This window comes from Triturus cristatus, chromosome 9 (genome assembly GCF_964204655.1).
Source record: "Triturus cristatus chromosome 9, aTriCri1.1, whole genome shotgun sequence".
Lineage (NCBI taxonomy): Eukaryota > Metazoa > Chordata > Amphibia > Caudata > Salamandridae > Triturus > Triturus cristatus.
The window spans coordinates 456427652-456451376 of NC_140592.1; the positions used below are offsets into that span (position 1 = coordinate 456427652).

At 42.8% G+C, this 23725-nt stretch overlaps 1 long non-coding RNA gene across 3 annotated transcripts in view; it reads right to left on the reverse strand.

The window, feature by feature from the left end:
* Nucleotides 1–7177: 7177 nt before the first annotated feature.
* Nucleotides 7178–23725, reverse strand: part of LOC146798134 (uncharacterized) — a 234646-nt gene continuing 218098 nt past the window's right edge. For 2 of the 3 annotated variants that reach the window (XR_014968618.1, XR_014968620.1), the window contains one exon: nt 7178–10106. This is a non-coding gene — a long non-coding RNA (uncharacterized LOC146798134). The remainder of the gene's footprint in view (nt 10107–23725) is intronic. The other variant, XR_014968619.1, reaches the window with a different exon arrangement.

Here is a 23725-nt window from a genome sequence, read left to right on the forward strand (position 1 = left end):
GGTGGTTTGCCCAATATACAGTGTAGGAAGCTGGCTCTTTATGTGATATCAATTATCCTATATAATGAGACAGTATTTGTTGAGCACATAGCTACCCATGGGCAGCCCAGCGCTATGGCAGTAACAGAGAAGCGTGTTGCAGCACACTTAGGGGAAAAGCCAGGTCTTCAATAATTTCCGAAAGGCTAGATGGCTGGGTTCCCTACGTAGGCTGATGGGGAGAGTATTCCACAGCATAGCGGCATTCTAAGAGAATAGGCGACCGCCACGTCTGGCTCTTTTAATCCTGGGAACAATGGCCAGGCATAGATCGTCTAAGAGCAGCCTTCTATTCGCAATGTAAGGCTGGACCAATGAGTGATTGATCGCAGTACCATTCCATGTTAACATCTTGTGGGTAATGCACATGGCCTTGAAGTTGACTCTCTCACGAACAGGGAGCCAGTATACCGTGTTAAGAGTCCAGGGGTTCCCTTACTAATAGACAGGAGCTTGCCATGCAATCCCAAAGTGCTCTATTAGGGGGTAGTGTGGTTGAACAGTCTTAGGCTTAACACAGAGGAGGGCAAGACATTTGAAAATACACACAATGATTAATAAGTAAACACACCAATTTATAAAAATACCAAGTACCTTTATATATGTTTTGGCATCAGAGAAAAATCATCCAGGTAAGTACGTTTTTAAATATTAATTATTTTCATTTTAAAAAGTTGACAGTGCAATTTCTGAGTTCTGCAATGTTATCCTATGGAAAGAAGAACAAGTGCTGCAAACATTTACAGTACAGTGTCTTACAGGGCCAATCTCCAGGAGTTAAGGTGAGTGGTGGGCAAGGTCCAAGGCAGCACCAGCAGTCCACCATCAGCGGCAAGAGGGCGGCCGGGTGCAGGGTGCAACTCAGCGTCTGGAGCCCAATGTGTTTCAATGGGGATCAGTCACTGTAAAAAGAGGCTGCAGGTTCTGGCTAGGAAGCCAGTCGGGCTGACCAGCAAGTGGGCTCAGGCCTTGTGATGCTCGACGACATGGGGACACCTTTGGTTATCTTCTCCAAGACTTTGGGGCGATGGGTGCAGGGGTATTTTTAGACATCAGGTTTTTCCTTACTGGAGCATTGTGGTTGAGGAGGCCTGCGTGCAGAGGCTGCAAGCAACGTTGTGAGTCCAGGAGGGGTGAAACCACGATGAACTCGAGCTCTGGAGAGCTGGGGAGCCTTGTTGGCACTGGTGGCCCTCTTCAACTCGGGCTGGAGGCAATAGGTGCAGTGGTGGCTTTGGGTGTCATTTTTGGCAGTTCAGGAGTCCTCCAAGTCTTCTCTTTTGGGAATTCTTTAGAACAGGTCCGCTGCTTATGAGAGGACTTGAGTTTTTTTCGAAGGCAGGCAGTCTTCCCAGATTTCTGGAGTCAACAGCTATAGAAAGAGCAGTCTTTGGCACAGTTTTCGACCAGGGATGCAGACAGGCTGGGGGGCTGGTATCAGGTCAGGTGCTTCTACTCTCCTCTCTACTTTTGCAGCTCTTCAGTGTCGTCTCTCTTCTTAGTTCGCCAGGATCTGCTTCTCTGGTGCCAGGGACTCCCCTAAATACTGAATTTAGGGGTGTTGGGGGAGTGTAGGGTAGTAGCCAATGGGCTTCTGACCTTTGGGGTCACTACGCCCCCTATATGACCACTTCCTTTGGGATGTGGCATAACCCTGTCCCAGAATTCATAAGTATGTTAGCAAAAAGATGGCTACTTCTGGGTGGGGTGGTATGAGCCTGGATGTGGCACACCTACCTGACTAGATAATTTTCCAGACTGTCCAGGTGCCAAGGGGGCTCTAGACAGGGGGGTGGCTCCCTCTCCTTTGAGGGAGCCAGATTTGCATTCCAAAAGCGGCAGCCTCTTTGAAGTTCGCCTGCCCAGGCTAATCAGCACGTCATCCTGTGGGAGGTGGTGTTACACCCTCTTCCCGAACAGACTTTTGTTCTGGGTCTCCTGAGAGCAAAGGCTCTCATCCTAGGAGGTTAGAACAGCATCTCGGGTGGCAGGCTGGCAGAAAACAGCAAGCACACCAGAGGCTGGTAGTTTTCAGGGGGTACCTCTAAGGTGCCCTCTGGGTGTATGTATTTGTAAATCCAACAATGGCATCAGTGTGGGTTTACCAATATGATATGATGGATACCAATCATCCCTATTTTCAGTGAAGCCATCATGTAGCTGGGGAACTCGTTTTCACCAGTGTCCCGGATTCCTTCCTGTTGTGGTATGTTTAGTGTATAGTGACTCAATCTCAATGGTTACTAAAGGACATTCTGATTGTGAGAAAGACATTTCCTCAATTAATTCAATAAAAGCCATAGTGTACTGTATGTATCAAAGTGTTGAGGGAGTAAAATGTGTTATAAAGACATCTATATATTGTCCTATGATTTTCAGTATAGAACCACACCTAGATGCAATGGGTCTGGCCAAGTGACTGGATGTGTTTTGTGCACTTTTAGCAAGGTGTAAAATCACAGTGGGACAAGGGTTCTTTATATTCAGGAAAAGGAATTCATTTTGGCTGGTGATCCCCTCTTCTTTAGCAATTGTTGTGAGTTTAATCATTTCCACCTGGATATCACTGAGGTGCTCATTATTTATTCTTACATAATGATCCTAATTAGATAACTGGCGATCTGACTTATAGGTATCTCTTTCCTGTAATACTATGCCGCTCCCTTTGTCAGCTGGTTTGATTATCAGAGATGTATTGGTTTTGAGATCATATATAGTCTCGCGTTCATCTTTGGAAATATATGGTGTGAAGATTTTTCTTTACTGAAGTTCGTGAAAATCTTATGACAAGCTTCTCAGAAGTAAGGATTTTGGGGGGAAATGTAGCAGCAGGTCTGGGTCTTGTGGCATCTGTGCAACCACTTGGTTCTGTTTCCTGATAGAAGTCTGATCTTTCTGTGTCAGCACTGTAGTAGTAGCTGTGGCTTTAGCACCTCTATAAGTCCCTAGTAAATGGTAGCCCTGGTACCTAGGTAATTGTTACTAAAGAGGGTCCATAAGGGATATAGCATGACTTATGCCACCCTAAAGGACCCACCCACAAATGACATGCAGACTGTCAGTGCAGACTGTATGAAATGGTCCAACCATTCTTAAAACATGACATGGCACACTCACCCTGTGCCATTCCAAAGTGCACAGCATGTACTATAAGTCACCCCTACAACAGGTCTTAGAGCCCTAAGGAAGAGTACATTATAGTCTATGTGAGGACATATCTGCATATCTGTGATGTCCAGTCATATCACTAGATATTGCAAGTGCTCGGGGAAGCCATCTTAAGACACTGGGCACTAATCAGCATGAGTTACCCAGCTAGATGATGGCTTCACTGACAATACTGGTGTTTGGTACGAAACACCGTGTACTGTATTTTCCCCCCCCGAGTTTTCTATAGCGCAAACGTGACCCGAAGGTATCGGGTATCAGAGCGCTTTACATGAGTACCAGTTACGTTTCACAAGGACACATTCATTTTTTGTTAGGCACGGGGAGATTAAGTGATTTGCCCAGAATGTTGAGCGCCATTGCCGAGACTCGAACCCAGTTCCCCAGATGTGAGACTGACCGCTCTAGCCCGTTCAGCCACATCCTCTCCCCATGTTTCCAGTACTTGATTTATTATAACAAAGGTGCCCCCTGAAAAACCTACCAGTGTCTAGTGTGCTGGCTGACTGGTATCATTCAACCTGCCACCCCAGACAAGATTGTGATCCTCTGCTGGTGAGAGCCCATGCTCTCTGATATCAGACACAATGCCTGCTCCAGAGGAAGTTGTTCATACCATCTCTAGCAGAATGACTCGTAATGTAGCATATCAAGGCAAAGGACTTCAAAGCCCCTGCCGCCTTTGATATGAGACCCTGGCTTCCAACAGTCCTAGGAGATGCCACCCGCTGCCCTGGGGCTCATTTGGCACTAGGACAGGTGGGAAATTAGCTATGCAAGGAGGCGTGTTACAATGTCAGGTTAGTCACACACCTAAGGTGGGCTACCTGAAGTGGACACGAAAAGAAGGATTCCACCATTTTGGGTGTGGTGAAATGAGGAACTCTAGGGCAGGGTTATGCCCACTCCCCACAGGAAGTGGTCCTATAGGGGGTGTGGTGACCCCAGGAGTCAGTAGCCCATTGGCTACTATCCTACACTCCCCTGAACGCCCTTAAATTGAGAATTTAGGTGGCCCTCAGACACCAGGAAAACAGATTTGACTTCCTGGGAACTGAAGAGGACAAAAGAAGAGCAGTCACCATGAGAACTGAGGACTGAACACAAACTTGGCGCAAAACCCTGCCTAACTGCTGGAACCTCGACAATTGCAAAGACCCGGCTCATCCAAAAGCTGTGCACCTTCTCCATTGCTTGGAAGACTGCCTAGCACTTCGACAACCAGTTAGCATTCCCCTAGAAGTGGAGGAGCCACTTGTGTGCAGGCACTGACCGTATCGACCTGGTTCTCTGTTTTGCGACTCCCGGGAGGAGGTCTTCAAGCTCCAGGAGGTCAGATCCATCTCCCTACCAAGTTTGGAGACGCCAGAAGCAACCTCCAGTTGGCAGTATTTTACCGGGCCCGAAAATTCCCTGGAACGCTTATCAATGTCAATGGGCGGGTAGAGGGAAAGCGAGTGGAGACAGGATCTGTGTCTGCCACCAGGCAGAGCCTTTGCCACCTGTAGCCTAGAAAACTTTGCTCGCCTCCTCTAATTTTGCCATTTTTTTTAGATCCCCACAGTCTTTCTCCACCCCTAAACCATTCTGTGTCTGTGACCTTCAGTATCATGGCCTCCTTCTCCTCTCCACTAAGGTTGTACAGAGGTAGATTGTCAGGTGAGGATCTGGAGTTCCTAGAGACAGACACTGAAGTGGGAAAGCTGGTGGCAATGGGTATGAACAAAGTGCCAATTGAGCTTTACAGAATGAAGGCAACTAAGCTTGCCCCATACCTCTTTACTATGTACAAGGAGAGATCTCTGCTACGGGACCAAAGACTTGCCATCATAGTGGTAATATACAAGGAGGGGAAGCCGTCTGAAGACTGCGCCTCCTATACACCTATATCATTGTTGAATGCTGAGGTCAAAATATTGGCTAAAGTACTGGTGACGCGGCTCAAAGTAATCCACACGGATCCGTAAAGATTTATGCCCCACTGGAGCACTAGACTGTCTAGCGCCTGTATTGAGTACTGGGTCAGAGGAGCAACTGAAGGCAAAAAGCGCTGGTGCTGTCATTGGATGCCAGAATGGCATCCAACACGGTTGAGTGGTACGCTTTTGCAGTGTTGGCCAAACTGGGCTTCAGCCCCCAAATCATGTATTAGGTTTCCCTACTCTACAGTGGTCTGCTGGCTAGGGTCAAGGTAAATGGGGTGTATTCCCAGGTTGTTAAACTTCAGCAGGGTACCAGGCAGGGTTTTCCCTGTCCCCTATAATTTTTACTCTGGCATTGGAGCCCATGGCACTGTGGATATGCCCGGATCCATTGGGCAGAGGGTTGCAATGGGAGGGGGGTCGTGGGAAGATAGAATATCACTGTATGCGTGTGACATGCTTCTTTACGTCGCCGACCCAGAATTAACGATGGCTAGGTTGATGCAGATCATCACTAATTTTAGTAAATATTTCGTATATACTTTCAACTGGCACAAGTCTTTAATCTACCAGCTCTGGAGTGATGTTCCGCAGGTGCCACTGGGCTGTGCAGCGACCGTGGTGCGGACTGGCTTCCGCTACTCGAGGATATACATTACACCTGATGTGGAAATTTTCTTCAAGCGCAATCTGGCCCGCTACTTGCCAAATTAAGAAGGGATGTGAGGTGCTGGCAGAGAAGTACTATTTAAAATGTCACTGCTATGTTTCTTGTACACTTTACAGGACACCATGTGTAAGGTCCCCAAGACTAAATTTAAGGCGGTCAAGGCGGAGGTCCAATCGCTGCTGTGAGATGGAGGCCCAGCAAGAATGGCACTGCCCAAACTTACAAGAGGTTGGTATGATGGAGGCATTGCTCTGCTGGATATTAAGAAATATTACTGGGTGGCACAGCTGAGCACGGTTAGTGACTGCGCGTTCCTGCCACAGACGGAATCAGAGCTCCAAATGGACAGATATGCTATGGGTGGTCGGGGGCACCCAGAGAGAGGCTCTATATGGCGTTAGGAAATTGACCGACTTTCCTGACCCTACCAAGGTGTTGGTTAAACTTTGGAAAGCAGTTACAGCATACCTGGGGTGGAAGAACACTGTTACGTAATCAACTCCACTTTGAGATGTGGAGATACTAGGTATCCTTTTGAGGCAACTGAGGTTAACCAAGTGGGACCTCATTGGTATTTCCACAGTGGGGGGATGTCTGTGTTCTAGGAGATGTCGCACCCCTGCCCGACTTAGAACCCGGCATGCACTTAGAACAATGTTGCTGAGGGGTACGGAGCTTGCAGAATCCTACCCTTTGAGGACAGGTTGTTGGGTGATCCATGCCCAGGAAAGTCATGTCATTGACATATAAAAAGATTGTAAACCATACCCCTGATGTCCTACAGTACTTGTGAGCACAATGAGACCGGGAGCTGGGAGGTCTTGGCGTCAGGGAATGGGAGGAGGCCCTTTGTGCCCCAAGAGAGGTAGCCATTCGATCAGGTTTCAAATTGGTGCAGGTTTATTTCCTCCACCACTCATACAATCCCTGACGACCTTGGTTAAGATGGGGAGGGCTACCACTGAGCTGGGCTTATGAGATTGTGGGCAAACTGGATACTTCTTCCATATCCTTTGGGACTGCCCTATAATAAGGGACTTCTGGTCTAACATTGTGGAATTGTAGTGTATTTCCTATATCCCCGATAGGCTCTGCGCATTGGAATAACATACACTATAGATTTGACATAGGTCAGTATGTCTCTATCGAGTATATTACACTTAATTACTTGTGTTTGCCAGCTAACTCAGAGGTCACTAGAAACTTCTCAAATTAACAAGAAGGGATTAGTCTCTGACAACCGCATAAACATGACAACTCTGTTTCCTTTTAGAATCGGAACAATCTCAGAATCGTGGAAACAATAGATAACAGTTTCACTCAGTCAATCGTGCATGCTTTGTTTCTACAGAGCTGCACAGAAATAGAGAGACAGGCGTTTCAATAAAAGGGTTTATTGAACAGTCTGATTTCTCATGCAAGGGATATGAATTGCTACAATTGTAAGACAGACTGTGAAGTACAATATGTACGAAGTTAGCAGTAAGATAAAATAATACTGCAATAGCATGGTTTGTAGCTATGACATATATTAATCAAAATACATACATAAATAACATAAGCTAAAATGTGATACTCATCTGATGCTTCTAAATTGTCTGACCCCAGTGTACCTAAACTAAGTGCAGTACGAGGTTTGAAGTAGGTACTGTTTCTAAAGTACAGCTAGCTATATTTTAGTTTAGCCAAGAGTTGCCAAAAGTTTCTCTAAGTTCTAGTCAGCTCCATACCTTAGAATGAGAGAGGTTGGAATCTCTTTTCTGGACTCGATAGTCTAACGCCCTGCAAGGGAAGTCAGAGAGCACTGGTGCTGGATTCTCTGCGAGGAGGATGACAGCGTCAGGTCAGTGCATCAGGCTGGAACTCGATCTCCTTCCGAACTTGCCGTGGCGAACCGTGTAGTCTGGGTTGGATCGAATCCTCCGGAAACCGCAATTTGCCAGGGCAAGTGCTGGTATATTTATACCTTGAATGTGTCTAGGAATGCCAGTATTGACGTAAAAGTCGGGCAGAGGAACGTCATGAATGAACCCCTAAGGAATAGATGTTCATGCATACTTAATGAGTTCTTGGAGAAATCAATATTCAAGCTGAGGGAAATTCCTGAAGGCTTAAGGGTCTGTTTTTCCAAGAAATCGTTGTGACGTGGATGGACGGATGTAGGTGACCATGCCTGTATTTGGTTTGTACGGACAATGTCTAAATAAGGGCCGGATTTCTATGTCCAAATAAGGGCAATGTGAATTGTACCTATATAAGGGCATACATCGGGAAATCTATATACGGAATCTAAATCTGCACACAACAGAATGTCTGGTGAGGGAGAGTGGAGGGAGAGTGGAGGGAGACTAACGGTCTCTGACAAACAACGTGTTCTTAATATATGAGGTGAAGTGGGGATCGGCAAGGACCAGTGGACATGGATGATACTGGGCATGATGGTGGCGAAGAGGAATGTAGCGAAAGCATGGGGTGCCAGACAGATCCTGGACCTCTAGGCATGAAAGTGAGACATGGATGGAGTGGTGCATGTTAGCTGAAAAACCGGGATATGAGGGTAAGGGATGCCCCCGAAAATGGAAGACAATATGGAGTGGTTGGAATTCATGTAGGGGACTGATCAAGAGGGACTCTGACTTTACTATTGGGAGTGCGACAAGTCATCGGAGAGCCACAAAGTGAAACAAGTGGGGAGTGCAGGTTGTGGGTATGTGGGGCTACAGACAATTCTTGAATGTATCCTAAGGTGTAAGACAGTACTATTGCTAACTGATGTTGATGTGATCATAACATTTTCAATAAAAAGATCTTTAAAAAAAAAGGTTGAGCAGAGGTGGCTAATGTAATTACCTCTACTGATCCACTACCAATTTTACTGTAAGTACTGTCTTCTCAGTGAAGTTTCCTTTTTCTCCTAAGTGTGATGGTCTGCATCCTGGAGGCTGTAGCTGGTGTCCAAATTCTAACTTAGTACATGAGGAAGAGGGCAAGGCCAGGGTGTGGGCTGCATTTAAGTTTCCCAATCTTAATAGTTGTGAGGCTTGTGTGATTTTCCTCCGGTGATGGCTGTTTTCTGATTTTTTTCAATTTGTAGTTCTGTATAAGCTAGGATATCTCCACTTAGAACTATGCTTATCATCGTGCACCTAACATATGCCCACAACGTTACTAGTAGTCAATTTATGGGCATATTTTTAGTCATGCATGTCTCCACTCCCACCTCTTCAATGTAAATGAGGGAGGGATCTGGAGATCAGTATGAATGAAAATATGCCTATACTGAAAATAAATCTCCATCTTAGAGTGGCAGAACTTAGATCTGCGCCAAGAAATGTATGCGTACAGATTTACCTTAGGGAAACTGGCCTACTGTGTTCAGACTTCCTCTAGTAACTGCAAACGGAACCTAAAATGGTTCCTTGGACAAGCAAGGAATTTTACAGCTTCATATAATGGCCGCATAAGATTACAGCTGTCTCAGCAGTGTTAACAGAACATTTTCTATGAAAAGCCTTCCAAGATCTTTTTCTGGCAATAGATCAAGATATCTGCCAGGCACATAGTTATTTTGCACACCACTGGCAATAACAAGGTGCTGGCTAGAACTAGGTGGACATACAATTCCCCAGGTTAGCCTTGAGTAGCACATGTCTAGTTGCATTGATCATGCTGCATTGCACTATGAATAAAATAGAATAGGAAACAATACAAACAGTTGTACTGTGACCTTGTGTGCCAGCAGTGTAGGAGAGAAACCATAATTAAAATTGAATTCAATTAAAACCAACAACAGAAAGCAAGCAACTATTTTGAGATTGAATTAAGTGCTTTTCCAATATGTTATTAAACTGTTCTTAGTGCAACTTACATTAACTGAGCATCTGACACTGCTAAGGTATACACTGGTTTTATGAACATAAAGTGCAACAGCGAAAGTAGAATACCTTTTCACAAATAGTACAGTCATATTATGTAAAAGGACATTTACAGCAAATGAAATACAATGTTCTTAGCAACAATTATTTATAAATGCCAATACTTAATGCCTCATGTACACTAACAACAGGCAGAAGGACAGTGAGAAATAACAATGTCTTCTTTTAGCAGATCAATCATTGTGAAAGCAGCTGATCCCTCTTTCTGGAATCCCAATGCACTTCTGTCCACTGCCCACTGGAAGATTTCAAATCATTGTGGTACAACTGATTTCAAGAGATGTTCTGCCACAATTTTTCCGCAATCTTCAAATTTCAGTCCAATCCTTTCCTTGAGCTGTATTAATAATTTGCCATCTGATCTTCAAAACACTATTAAAAAGAAACACAGGTAAGCTTTAGCCCTCAAAAGTAGCAATATATTTAGTAGACTGATAAGGACAATGCATTTGTACGCCTCTCGGAATATGGTGAATGGACTGTTTTGTGTACTGACTTGATTTATTTGTATGTTGGTTGTGTAAAGCAAGAATAACAAACTTTGTTCAGGCACTTGAACCTTTTAAGAAGCGTACGTAAATATATTAAAAATTAGAGAGGGTAGCGATTTGTAGACAGATAAAGGGAAAGAATTTCCATGACTGAGAAAGTGTTTAGAACTGAAGAAGTTTCCTACATACATAGGCATGGTACATGGGTTGCGACAAAAGTTTAATATGCAGACAAATCCATTAGTTTTCAAAGAATATTAAGGAGTTTTTCTTTCAGTAAATAATAGAATATTCATGTGGTAGTTCAAGAAAAATATTTTAAAACATAACGAGATGGTTATGTACCCTATTTTACACAATCAGATACCTATTAAACAAATCTCAACACAAACCCAGACCCATACAGATTGTTTGCCATTGCTCCTTACTTATCCTGCAATAGACCAGGGATATCCCGAGGGTCAGAATTCTGGATGTACAGCAATTACTCCTCTTAAGCCCACTGATGATTAGATTCTCTAAAACACTACTTGATGTGAGCATTAATTGGTCGAACTGTTGACGAGAACTTGAGAAATGGACCTATTCCACGCAGTGAAAAGTCTGGCTCTCACCCATGTCTAGGAGTGCAGATGAAATATTTGCAAACTGACTGTTATCTGAACACCATTATCCAGTCTGATATGTTAAGCCTTACAAGAGTTATTATGCAGACGATAGATGTAATGAGCTCCACTACTCTCTGGAAAGCTGCCTTGCCCGAGAATGTTCAGTGTTGGAGTGATAGAAGGGAACTTTTTCTGGGAGGCAGGTTTTTGTTGGATGTGTGTCTGAAACAATCTTTACAGAGGTAATTCCTTAAGAAGGAATTTGAAATTTACTGGTGATTTGTTAATCGTACCTCAAGCAGATAATTGACACCTACTGCAATAAACTGTGTCAACCAAATCATGATATGGAGATAAGAAATGCAGGTGAGTCACTGAAAAATTACTTGATAAAATGTTCTCTTTTAATTTGAGAAGTCGGGGAGATCAAATGTTGCCTACGATGTAGAACGTTTGCTGGACCAATAAGAAGCCACAGTTGAGGGCAAGTTCCATGTGTGATCATTTAGTGGTCATTGGTTTCAATGCTGTTATACCTTCATCTACAGTTACTTTTATCTTTGTGAAGCATGCAGTACATTTGGATAAAGTTGGGGTAGACTATGTAACATTATTATGGTTGCTGTTGTTATTCTTAAAGGGAGAAGTACAAGCGGCAGCATTTCTATCAATGTTATTACCAAATACAGTACAGCACACAGAGTGGGCAGGGTAGTCCAGTGAGAAGAAAGCTTGCTGTTGAAACAGAAAAGCCAACTCTGAAGTTTGGAAATTGAGTCGCATTGGGTTCAGTGGTAGTAACACTGTTGTGTGCTGTGCTACTAAAAAAAGTCAGAAAAAGTCAGAAGAGCTGTATAAAGTTCTGCAGAAAAAAAGCTATTGATATTAGGGCATCCAATTTCTGTGTTATATACTATAGCTCATAAGCCTCTTACGGTGAATAGCACAGCTGAATATGAAATATGTCACATTTGCATTTATTCCTGAAAGCCTCTATACCGGGCCAAACAGCAGTTCATGCAGTTCATGCGCGAGATTTCTTCAGCATCACTCTACCTGAGATATTTCGCATTTTCACACTGGCAAGGTTTATGGTAATGAAACCCATACTGGAGTACGTTTCATAAGAACCACCCACACCATAATGGAACAGAATGTGACACAAAGTAAAATAAGAAATAATCCCCACTCAACACAGGCAGCCTGCTCCCATTGAGTCTCTTAGTTAACATCCTATACATTAACTTCCTTTTGATCTGTTTAAACTGCGAGACCTCGAGTCTGAAGCATCCACTAAATTTTAAGGGATGCCAAACACAACTTGAGATACACAAGACTCTGAGAACAATGACAGTAAGGGAACACAATGTGCGCAACTAACACATACAGTACCACCCAATTGAAAAATGTTAGATGCTCAACTTCCTGTGGTTCACGGTCATCAAAACCATAATCGCTAAAAGAGTACAGTTAGGAAGGAACATCAAAAAATAGAGTCCATGAAATCTTTCCTTCAGGTTTCAGTAACCTTTTCTTTTTTTTTTTTTTCTTTTTTCAAATTTGCTGATTCTTCAACGAGTTGCTTCAATCGAAAATACAAAATCGATTTGTAGATCACAGTTCCATTTTCTATAGATCAACAGCCTTTCTGCCTACGCGTTTCGTCCTTCCCTTAGGACTTCATCAAGCTTGGGATTTATCGGGCCCGCGGCAGGAGAGAGGATCGCTGTGAAATAAGATTGATAGAGTGAAAGATTTTGAACTTAGTAAAAGGAAGAGGACTGAAGGATTTCAGAAAAATAATAATTGATTATTTTCAAGTGATTATCTTTTGAACATAGTGAAAAGAGGAGTATTGAAGAAATTATGAGAAATAAGAATTGATGGAATTCAATATATCTTGTTGCGCGCCGCAAATTTATGACACAAAGTATTCGATGTTTAGAAAAAGAAGAGAATTCTTCTCTCTAAAATACAAGCCCTGATGAAGTCCTAAGGGAAGGATGAAACGTGTAGGCAGAAAGGCTGTTGATCTATAGAAAATGCAACTGTGATCTACAAATCGATTTTGTATTTTCGATTGAAACAACTCGTTGAAGAATCAGCAAATTTGAAAAAATAAAAAAATAAAATGTTACTGAAACCTGAAGGAAAGATTTCATGGACTCTATTTTTTGATGTTCCTTCCTAACTGTACTCCACAACTAGAGATACAACCTGGAATGCAAAGTCACTTTCGTTCTCTGCTTTTCTGCAATGACTCCAAGTGGGGCCAGTATTTGCACAAACACTGGCCTCAAGTGGAGGCAAGCTGTAGCTCTGTAGGGATCCTGAACAAAGGGAGAGTGATCATGAATCACTGTGCATCATCCTTTACAAACCCATCCATCTAACATCAAGAAGATATACTGCAGACCTACCACCTCCGACTCCAGCCTCTTTAATGCCAACATCAAAACAGGACCAATTGTTTTCCAAGCTCCTGTGGGTTTCTGTCACCTCCAGACACATCTCCACTTCTATGGAAACCAGACGTAATAATTCATTGATAATGCAACCGTGCCTGTACTGCCTACTCTGATATTTCACTGAGGTGCATTCAAGAAGCGTAGTGAGTGAAACAGCAGTAAGAGATGTTCTGGCAAAACTTTCAGTCTGAGCTTTGCCACACTATCCATCTCTGAAACTGGACCATATTAAAGAATATTTACCATTTCCCAAAGGCTTTAACTCCATCTCTATCAGGTTAGATATTTCCTCCAGCATTTGCAGAATCTCCTTTTCAATGTTTGCAGTATTTATCCAGTATACTCTATCATGTTGCTATGATTGTGAGGTTACGACTGCCTTTGAGAGCAGCCTAAACCGCTCAGTATTTGTCTATATCTACATCCAGCCATTACTTAATACTTCTAGCTCTTGAGCTGATCAGCTGACCTCGCTAAAGTGATGATCTAGCGGTTGCCTTTCAGGAGATAAGACTGTACGCCGGACTGTAGTGCTTATGAAAAGTACCTGATGAAAAACTATCTCATATGCAAATAATTTTTCTTTCTACAGTTGTACATCCTCAGATTGTTGTATCCAATCTCAAATAATCATCCAATGAAAATTGACCTTGACTTAAAAATGTAGGGCCTGATTTAAATCTTGGTGGATGGGTTACTCCGCCACAACGGTGATGGATATCCCGTCCGCGGATATATGAATCCCATAGGCTATTATTTCAGCGGACGGGCTATCTGTCACGACGGACCAACCTGTCCGCCAAGATCTAAATCAGGCTCTTAGTTGTTTCCTCTCCTTTTCTTCCAAATAATTCTCTTCTTACTTTTCATCCTCTACATGCCTCCTCTCTGAGCACAGCTTAATCTAAATCACATGCATGTCTGCCTTAATCCAGATCATTGTATTTCTGGAAATTGCCTACACCTCATTTCAAAGATCACAACCTCTCCTTTTAAAAGTCATACCTCTGCAATCTAACAATAGCCAATCACCTGTAGCCCATATACCAATATAAGCAACAATTTGCATAGATTCACATATCCATCCCCCACAAAATAAGGTATGTATTCTTGTTAATTTAATCCATTACATAGAAACTGGAGGAAATGCATGGAATGGTCTCCTTAAGAGCAGAAGTCCAGTTCCAATAACCAACAAAACTGCTGAAAAACCCAGCATTAACCTTTAGTCTTGAAGCAGCGTGTTGCTCTCCATTACGTTTTTCTGTGCCTCATCAGGGATAGTAAGCACTGTATACATACAATTACAATACAATATACAACACTCCTGGCCCACTAATACCATAATACTCATCACTCGGGCAGTCGACTTTAGCTTATACAGCCTAAATATTCATTCCTTTATACTGTTTGATACTCCTGAACTCACATAAGATAAAACTGCTATGAGATATGTCTATTACTCAGTACTGTAGCAGTCTATAGCAATTAAACCACCTATCATCACCTAAATAGACATGGAATAACTGAAGATATCTGCCACATGCCACTGACAAAAGGAAGACTTTAATTACTTCCGCACTGCAGGTCCCAACAAGCTACTGCTTTTTGACATCTCACCATGATGAGCAACCTAGTTACCTCTGGTAACACTCTTTATGGTGGATTTACATAATAATGTCTAGTGTTTTTTACATCAAGCAAACACTTGAGACTGATGTCATGGTAACTGAGAACTGTTTTCCAGGAAAGACTGTGTATATCAAATGTATACAATGTTTTGAAAGGCGGGTCCATCAACCATGAAAGGACTGCATTCAGAACCAGATGAGAAGATGTGCTTGTGGAAGGGTGGACTTTGTTTTTAATGCCCTCAGAAAAAAAATCTATCAGTGCAGAAATGGCAAAACAGTGTTTTTGAAAAAGGATATTTGAAACTTAATGGATCAATGCATAGCATGTATAAGAATAACTCTTCTTGTCCAGGTATCATATACAATATTACTTCCATTCGAAGACTTAGGAAATCTTGGAGGAGGTCAGTTGCCCTCAGAGGACTGGCAGCCAAATTCAGCAAAGGAAGGCAGTGATGCATGAGGTGCTCTTCTTGTCTGGATTGGAGATCCAGCCTAGCTAGAAAATTCATGTACAGCACCAATGAAAATAGGAAGATGTATTGAAAGCAATATCAGAATATTCACAACATGTCAGAGGGAACAGGACCCTCTTTAATCTGGATTCTTCCAACCTGAGTAAGGGCAAATAGATTTGGGGGTGATGATGGGGCGGGGAGCCAACAAACACTTTGACTAGCTCTTTAAAAAAGCATTCATCTTGGAGTTGGGTTACAGTACCTGGACAGGTCTCATTATTATGTGTGTGTTGCTGTTGGAATGAAGTACTGTTGGAAAGAAACAAAGCATGTTCCATGCCACTTCTCAAGCAGACTACTGTGTTCAGAAGGCCTTGCGGCAGATATAGTTGCTGCTTTATTTGGTTCACTGTGGATGGTCCTATACTTTGCTCCACCCCGCTTAATTAGGTAGGAGAACATGTTAGTGTTTTGAATGTTTGCACCATCACTTTCATAACTATTACTAAAGCAATAAAAAGACTTGAAAGCTATATGGACAACCTTTGGATCATAACATGTTACTATGATAGGAATTTTCTTTGAAATATGATAGATTTGTCAGGTGATCTATGTGAGCTCCAACCCCAATCGCAGTCATGTTAATGCTAATTGAAGAGGAAGTTGCTTCTGGAATGTTATTCTAGTGATCATGTGTTATTCTGAAAACACCAGATAAGATATTAAAACATCTTGGGTGTTTTCCTTAGGTTGTAATAATACCTCTCAGATTTTATCATCAGTAAACAAGGAGAAACCCCACACTTGTAGAGGTCTTCTGCAGCTATACATGAGACAATGTGAAAATTCAGAATGTCACAAATTCAAGTCCAACAACTGGTTTCAAGAACTATATCATTTTGGTGGCTAGAACTGTCTTTATAGAGAACACTCTCAATTACGAAACTGGTCTGCCATGCTGGATATTCTGCACTGAAAGGGATTTGACTTTCTCTGGCATACATGAATTATAAATGTTGGAAACATTAAACGATTGTGTGAAAATCCTATGGAACTTTCTGGCACGTGTTTGATTCCAGGATCTGGTCATCCACCATAGGTCTCTGAGGTAAGCCACTGGAAGTGCCTTGCAGTAGAAAAAAGCAACTTAGAGAAAACACACTGCAAAGGTGATATGGAGTGCTTTATCAAAACTTCCCAGCATGACTGTTAGCAAAATCCTTCCGTCATCATTAGACTTCTAAATTACATTTCCTAACAGACTGGACACTTAGCTGCTGGATAAATGTCATCCAGACAAGTTGTGCAGATACCTTGTTTTTTCCTCCACCAGAGGCGGCGTATCAGAAAGATTTACAAATAAACCACCCGAAGAGAAAGCCTGGAAAAATAAACTTTACCTCTACAGAAAATGTTTTTATAAAGTGCAATCTAAATTGTTATAGCAAGGGAAAAAATATCTTCAAGTATGGTTGAAATTAAAAAACTGAAAAGAGCAAAGCGTAGTGTTCAATGATCCTTGCTCCCCGGAGTGAAAAAAGATATGAGGAATAACTATGTTGTAGCTGAACTCTCAAGCACTCTGCCCAACTTAAACTCACAATGTAAAATGACCACTCTGTGAAGCAAGTGCATAGTTATCAAATGGCTTTCTCCTTTCAGAAGGTAGAGTATAAAAAGCCTTAAACAGATCACTTGCTTGTCTGAATTTTCACATATAACAAAGAAGAAGAATTAGTACCATCATGTGTGTACATTTAAAATATTTAGGCAAAGGTGTTTGTTTTTATAACATATATCCTGGGATCTACACATAGGTGGAGATATGATAGAGTTCATGAACATTAATAAAGACCATCAATGATGTAGAACAGAGCTTGAGACCACTGCAGACCTACATCATTCACAAGTTATGCGCCAAGAAACACCTCTAGATTGTGCAAAGTCTTAGGATTTATGGACATCAAGTGGGTGACAAAAGGTGTAAGGCCTCTAATACACCTTGAAGTCATGCCCAGTGAAAGGGGCTCTACGCACCTTGAAATAATACCCAGCGAAAGAGGGTCTAGCTGGTTCTATTGTATAATGTGGCAGAACTTTTTAAAAAGAAAAAAACACAAAAAAACGCGAAAGGTATATACATATTTTCTGCTTGTTCACAATAACATTTCGAAATTGACAAAGTGAGCACACCTAGATACAGCCAGCTGTTTCTTGTAGAAAGAAACACAAACTACAGGCGTGGACAGGATGTTGAGAGACCAGAGACACCAGCAGTGTGGGTCAGCCTACTAGTGCTGAGACGTGCACAAATTGTTTTCTACCCATCTGCGACACAAAGAGGAACAAACAACCCCAGAGAGGAATCTGAAGGCAAAGAAAAAGTCTAGCTTAGAATTTGAGAGGAAAAAGATCAACTAAAAGAAGAACTCAAGCGGATATATGGGTTGGGGAAATGTTTGAGTCAAGCGTACACTTAAGCTTTTAAGGTATTTCTTCTTTGGTTTGCAAGATACAGTACTCCATAGCCACAGCACAACATTTACAATACATGTAAAGAAAGGCGCACTGAGAAGAAGTGAATCCAACAGATCCAACTCTTTCCTCTTTTTAACTGTGCATCTATGAGATACACCAGAATAGGTCTGACCACCAGCTACCAGGTCAAGGATGGCATGTGGTCAGAGAGGTTAGTAGTGAGGTTAACCGTTCACGTGGTTTCTCCAAAGCATAGAAAGACCATTACATTCTTAGAATGACTGGAAGGATTTCACAAATGAACACTGTGCTCCAACTATTGGGGCTAGGGTTAAAGCCCTAAATGCTATTAGATGCACTTGCCTATTCTCCGAGAACCTGCATGGAAAAACTCTGTTCTGCCAAAACCCACGGCACCGAATGATAAGTGAAGTAGACAATGCCCCTTCAAGATTCATGAGTGTGAACAGTACTCTACTAACTGCACACTTACACAAAACTAAACCAGACTCTGATCTACAATATAAATGTTTAGAAAGTCATACCCTGGACTAATGAAAACCAATGCAAAGCCATATAATGGCAGATTGTGCGCAACGCAAATGCTAATTACCAGTAACAACAACTAACCGCAACAGTAAAGACTTGTGCACAGCAGTGCTCCAATAACTGGGTCATTTGCTTAAATCAGAAAGCGGATCTCCAGATGTAGAATAACTCCTTGACAAATATCCCCCTCCACTTAGCTGAATTAATCATTTAATTATGTTTCCCCAATGGTGGACAGAATCGTACATCAGCTCCCTTTGAATGTGGATAGGATCATTTACCTCCTGGCCAGTTACACTGCAAACTCAAAGCACGACTTTCTATAAAACATATTGTGTGCACTATGCAGCTGGATATTCTATTTTTGGCCCTCAGATGAATATTTCAGAGGGCCTGCTGGTGATACTCGCAACTATAGGACAGCATGCAGTTTTATATTATTACTATGATCATTCAACATTATCATATTTCCTAAAGTAAATAAAGTAAAAACCACTAATCAAAAGGGCCGGACATGCATAATTTTTTACAAACAGTGGATGTACAGTCTGCAATATCAAAAAATATATTAAGCAAAATATAATTAGTTTTAGAAAACTGTGGAAAAATCTGGGGATAATCTTATTATATAAAGTACATCTCCTTTTTCTGTACTATGAACTGTAAAAAACACAAATTAACATTACTGCTCAAGAGGTGTTTCTAATGTTGCACTTGTACGATTCCCCTATATCCTGTCAAAATATCTAACTCTGCAGTTAGAGTCTGTCACATGCTTTGATGAAAAACAGATGTGCAAAGCAGAAAATAAATGCAAGATGTTCTCAACATCCACTGATCTCAAAGCCTTTGTTTACTTACAAAAGAACAAAGGCAGCTCATTTATGTAACATCAATATTATGTTTTCATTATACAACTTCTCAGCTTTGCCATACAATTACCCATAGCTAATATGTGGTCTACTGGATAAGGACGGGACCAAAAGACTTCAGCACTAAAAATGTAACAAGGGGAAGGCAAGATGGCGACCGAGTGCTAGCTAGGTGCTGGTCACGTCGCAGGTGATCCACTCTGGTGATGGCGAGTTAAGAAGAATCGTATTTAGGTGAATGGCGAATTTTCAGCACGGAGTTACTACCCCAAGATTTCTATCAAGTTTGGAGCAGTACTCACCAGTAATCAGACGAGGGGCAGTGGTGTTGGCAAGGCTCGCGGAGGTGCTGATTGCAAGTTGTCGTAGTTTGCTGCGGGAACTGGTGCAGCGCCGGAGCAGCGGAGAACGATCGCATACTCTTATGGTCGCTATGCCCCAGAAATCAGGAGTTGAGGCCAGAGCCGGACCTGGGCAGTCGGCCCCCGGCAAGCCCCCGCAGCAATCCCAGCAGCAGGTGGAGTCTTCATCAACACCCTCTACAGTTCAGGGGCGCCGGCAGCGAGCTCGTCCGGAGAACGCTCCAGACGGGAAGGGGAGGGTCTTGGAGCACCCCCAGCCACAGCGGCCCGCTTCGATCATCGACTTGTTCCGGGGGATTGGGAGTAGTGTCGGCTCTGCTTCGGCAGGAGAACTACCTGCTTATAATGTTTGGATACAGGAAGAATTGGCAGAAGGACAGAACCCTACGGGTAAGCAGCCACTGAGGCAAGGGGAAGCATCAAACCAGGGTGAAAATGTGGGGCCGCCAATTAGTCTGGAGGTAATTGGTGGTAATGAAGATACCATGCAAGTTGGACTAAGCGCTGGTATAGGGCGTATTGATGTATCTGGGGAAGCCCCATGCCTACAAGAGGAAGGACGGGGTCAGCACCAAATGCCACAGTCTATAGGGGTGAAGGTGGTTGCCCCTAAAGTTCCCCACAAGCCTCATGGGGGGCAGCGCGCAGGCAAAGAGAAGGATTTGGACTCCGAAGCGAACAAGGCTAATGACTTTTTCTCACTATCGGATGCTACTTGGTCTGGTCTAGGTTCTGGCCATGAGACTAATTCAGAGTCTACTGAGGAGGATAGTATTTCAGGCACAGATGTCAGGGGTAGGGCGACTTCTGTCAGAAAGACGCACTCTCGGTCTGTGAGAGCGGGCAGTGCCAAACAATCGAATCTCAGATGGGACTACTCTATGGGAGATCAATTGATGGGGGGTAGAAATCAGCGTAATGAAGCTAAAGGTTTGGAAGGACCTCAGTTACCCTCTCCTACTTTAGAGTCCATATTACAGTGTGTAATGGCTCACAGGGAAGAAGCCAGATTAGAAAGCAAACGTTCTCAAAATGCTAATCGAAAACTTCAGGGTGCGGTTCGGAAAATCGCCAAAACCTGTAACGATATTAGTGATCGGATGACGGAGCTGGAAACACGGACGGCTGCGCTGGAGGATGATATAGCGGGTGTGAGAGGTCTGACTACAGCGCATGAGGAACAATTCATCGATATCCACTGGAAATTGGAGGAAGGGGAAAATCGACAAAGAAGGAACAATTTACGCTTTCTTGGGATCCCGGAGGGGAAGGAAGGGTCAGATGCACGCCTCTTTATGGTCCAGCTTCTGGAGAAGTCTTTTCCTGATCTGGCAGGTTGGAACTGGGCACAAGAAGTGCAGAGAGCGCATCGAGTCCCATTCAACATTCAACAACCGGCTCGCCCGGATGCCAAACCTAGGGCACTTCTGGTTTACTTTGGAAACTTTTTGTTGAGACACAATGTATTTGAAAAAGCAAGACCAGAAGCTCAGTGGGCTACTGATGGGTTCTCCTTCTTCACCAGACCGGACTTTTGTCACGTTACGGTAGAGCGACGATGGCGTCTGCGACAATTAATCTCCCAGTTCCAAGAGAAAGGAGCACAGGCTTTCCTTCTTAGTCCGGCTCGACTGAATATCATTTGGAAAGATCAAACTCGATTTTTTGTGTCTGAAATTAAAGCTAGGGCTTTGTTGAATACCTAGGGGTGAACCAATATATTTGGTTAAATTTGGTTGAATTTTCTCCTTCGCATTCCGATTGGGCAACCAATACGAATATGTATACTAACTAGGATAAGATATCTCATCGGATTATTCAGATTTTGTTCGTTTGATGTTTTGTTTCGCTTTTTTCTTGTTCTTTTTTTTCCCTAAAAAAGTTATATTTATGAATTAAAGTATAAAATGTTTTGAATGCCGTCACTAGGGTTTGGATCACCACTCATTACATACAGACCTAGAGAGGTCTGTTGCCTTATTTCACAGGGAGGGGGTTGGGCGGGTTGGGTCAGGGTGCTGGGTGGGAAGGTAAGGGTGGTTAAGGGGGATAAAAAACAGAAATTTCAGGACAGCAAGGCAGTTGGACAGAAGGTTAGACGTACTAGTAGAGCGGCAGTAGTTATTGTTTGGAGGGGTCAAAAGTGGCTGGAAAGTTTTTATGGGTATGAAGAAGGTTGTAAAAGAGTGGTAAGGAAACAAACAAGGGTAAGTTAATAAGGGTAGGCTAACTATATCTACAATTAATATTGGTGGATTAAACGATAGAGACAAAAGAAATAGGGCCGGAGAAATGTTGCGAGGAATAGGGGCAGACATTATATGTCAGCAAGAGACACATTCCATGGCAGAAAAGAGGGATTAATATTATCCCAGGGTTCGCTCGGGTTGCTTGTTCCTCACAGTCTACCAATACGAGAGGGGTGGCCATACATGTCTCTCAGCGATTGTTACCAATTGACCGTGTTAAGTCAGATAAATGGGGGCGGTGGGCCATTGCTTCCTTACCAAATTAATTTACCATGTGTACAGTATATGGTTCTAATGTTGATGATACGGATTTATGGACAAAGTTGGAGATTGAATTAGCGTCCTGGCCAACACCATTAATTATATGTGGGGATTTGAATATTCATGTTGATACCGGAGGATGGGGAAAGGCCGGTTATATAGGGAGGAAACCTCAGGTTTTTAAAGCCATAAATGCTCTCCTTGATAGCCACGGGCTGGTAGATATGTGGGCTTGTAAGAAAGCAGAGGATCCAGGGTTTACCTATTTTTCATATCTGCATAGGAAGTATGTTAGACTTGATTATTTCCTGGCCTCTGCCTCTCTCATCGAGGGAGCAGATATTAAAAGACTCCCGAAAGTGTTGTCGGACCATAACCCACTAGCCATGAGTATTGACGAGCCGGCATACACTAAGGGTATGTTAAAGTGGTCTTTTGACAAAAAATTGTTAGTTACAGAAGGATTTATCGCACATATTAGGGGATGGACCAAACAGTTTTTCGAAAATTAATAGATACAGTATATCTAGAGAAAGTGTTTGGGACGCATATAAAGCTGGGCTCAGGGGCGAAATCACAAGCTTCGGGATATTCCACCAGAAACCATCGAGAGGGGAAGCACTTACTCTTATAGAGGAGCTGAGTATGAATGAGAGACAACACATGGAAGCCATAGTATATAAACAGATAGAGTTACAAATTGCCTTAGAGCTAAGAGTAATCAGGACAAAGGCCAAACTCAACGGAATTTATAATAAAAAGGCAGCGGAAAGGTTTCAAACGGCAACACGGGAGAATTATGAGTACGGGGAAATGACTGGGAAACATCTGGCATTGCGAATTAAGCAAAGGGCGACGGCAAATAATATTCTACAATTAAGAGGGAAAGATGGAATGATGGCTACTGACTTAACAGGCATATTAAATGTACTTACTGATTTCTATCAGGACCTCTATAGATCTAGAGATCCGATAATGGATGGAATAGGGATAGCATTGGGTAATGAAGATTCCCAGCTGTTAGGGCTTGAGGCGGATATCTCGTTGAGTGAGGTCTCTGAGGCCATAAAAACAATGGCTCTAGGCAAAGCATCGGGCCCGGATGGGATCCCGATGGAAATATACAGAGCTTTACAAACAGAATTGACCCCGTTACTGTTGGATTTGTTTCTATCAGTTCAACAGAAGGGGGTTCCACCACAATCCTGGCGGGACACGAACATCGTGTTATTTTTGAAGAAGGCCAAGAAGCCGGAAGATCCCACCGCTTATAGACCAATATCACTAATTAACGTAGATGAGAAACTGTATTCTAAGATACTGGCCTTAAGATTATCTAAGGTAATAGGGACCCTTGTGAGTCCCTGGCAACATGGCTTCATCCCAGGCAAAAGTACCACGGATCATGTCCGGAGAGCTATTTCATTATTTGATATCGCCGAAACCACTGGGATACAAATGTCGTTGATTCTGCTGGACGCCCAAAAAGCCTTTGATCAAGTTGAATGGGTGTACTTATGGAAAAACTTAAGGGATTTGGCCCACGGATTTTAACAGCTAT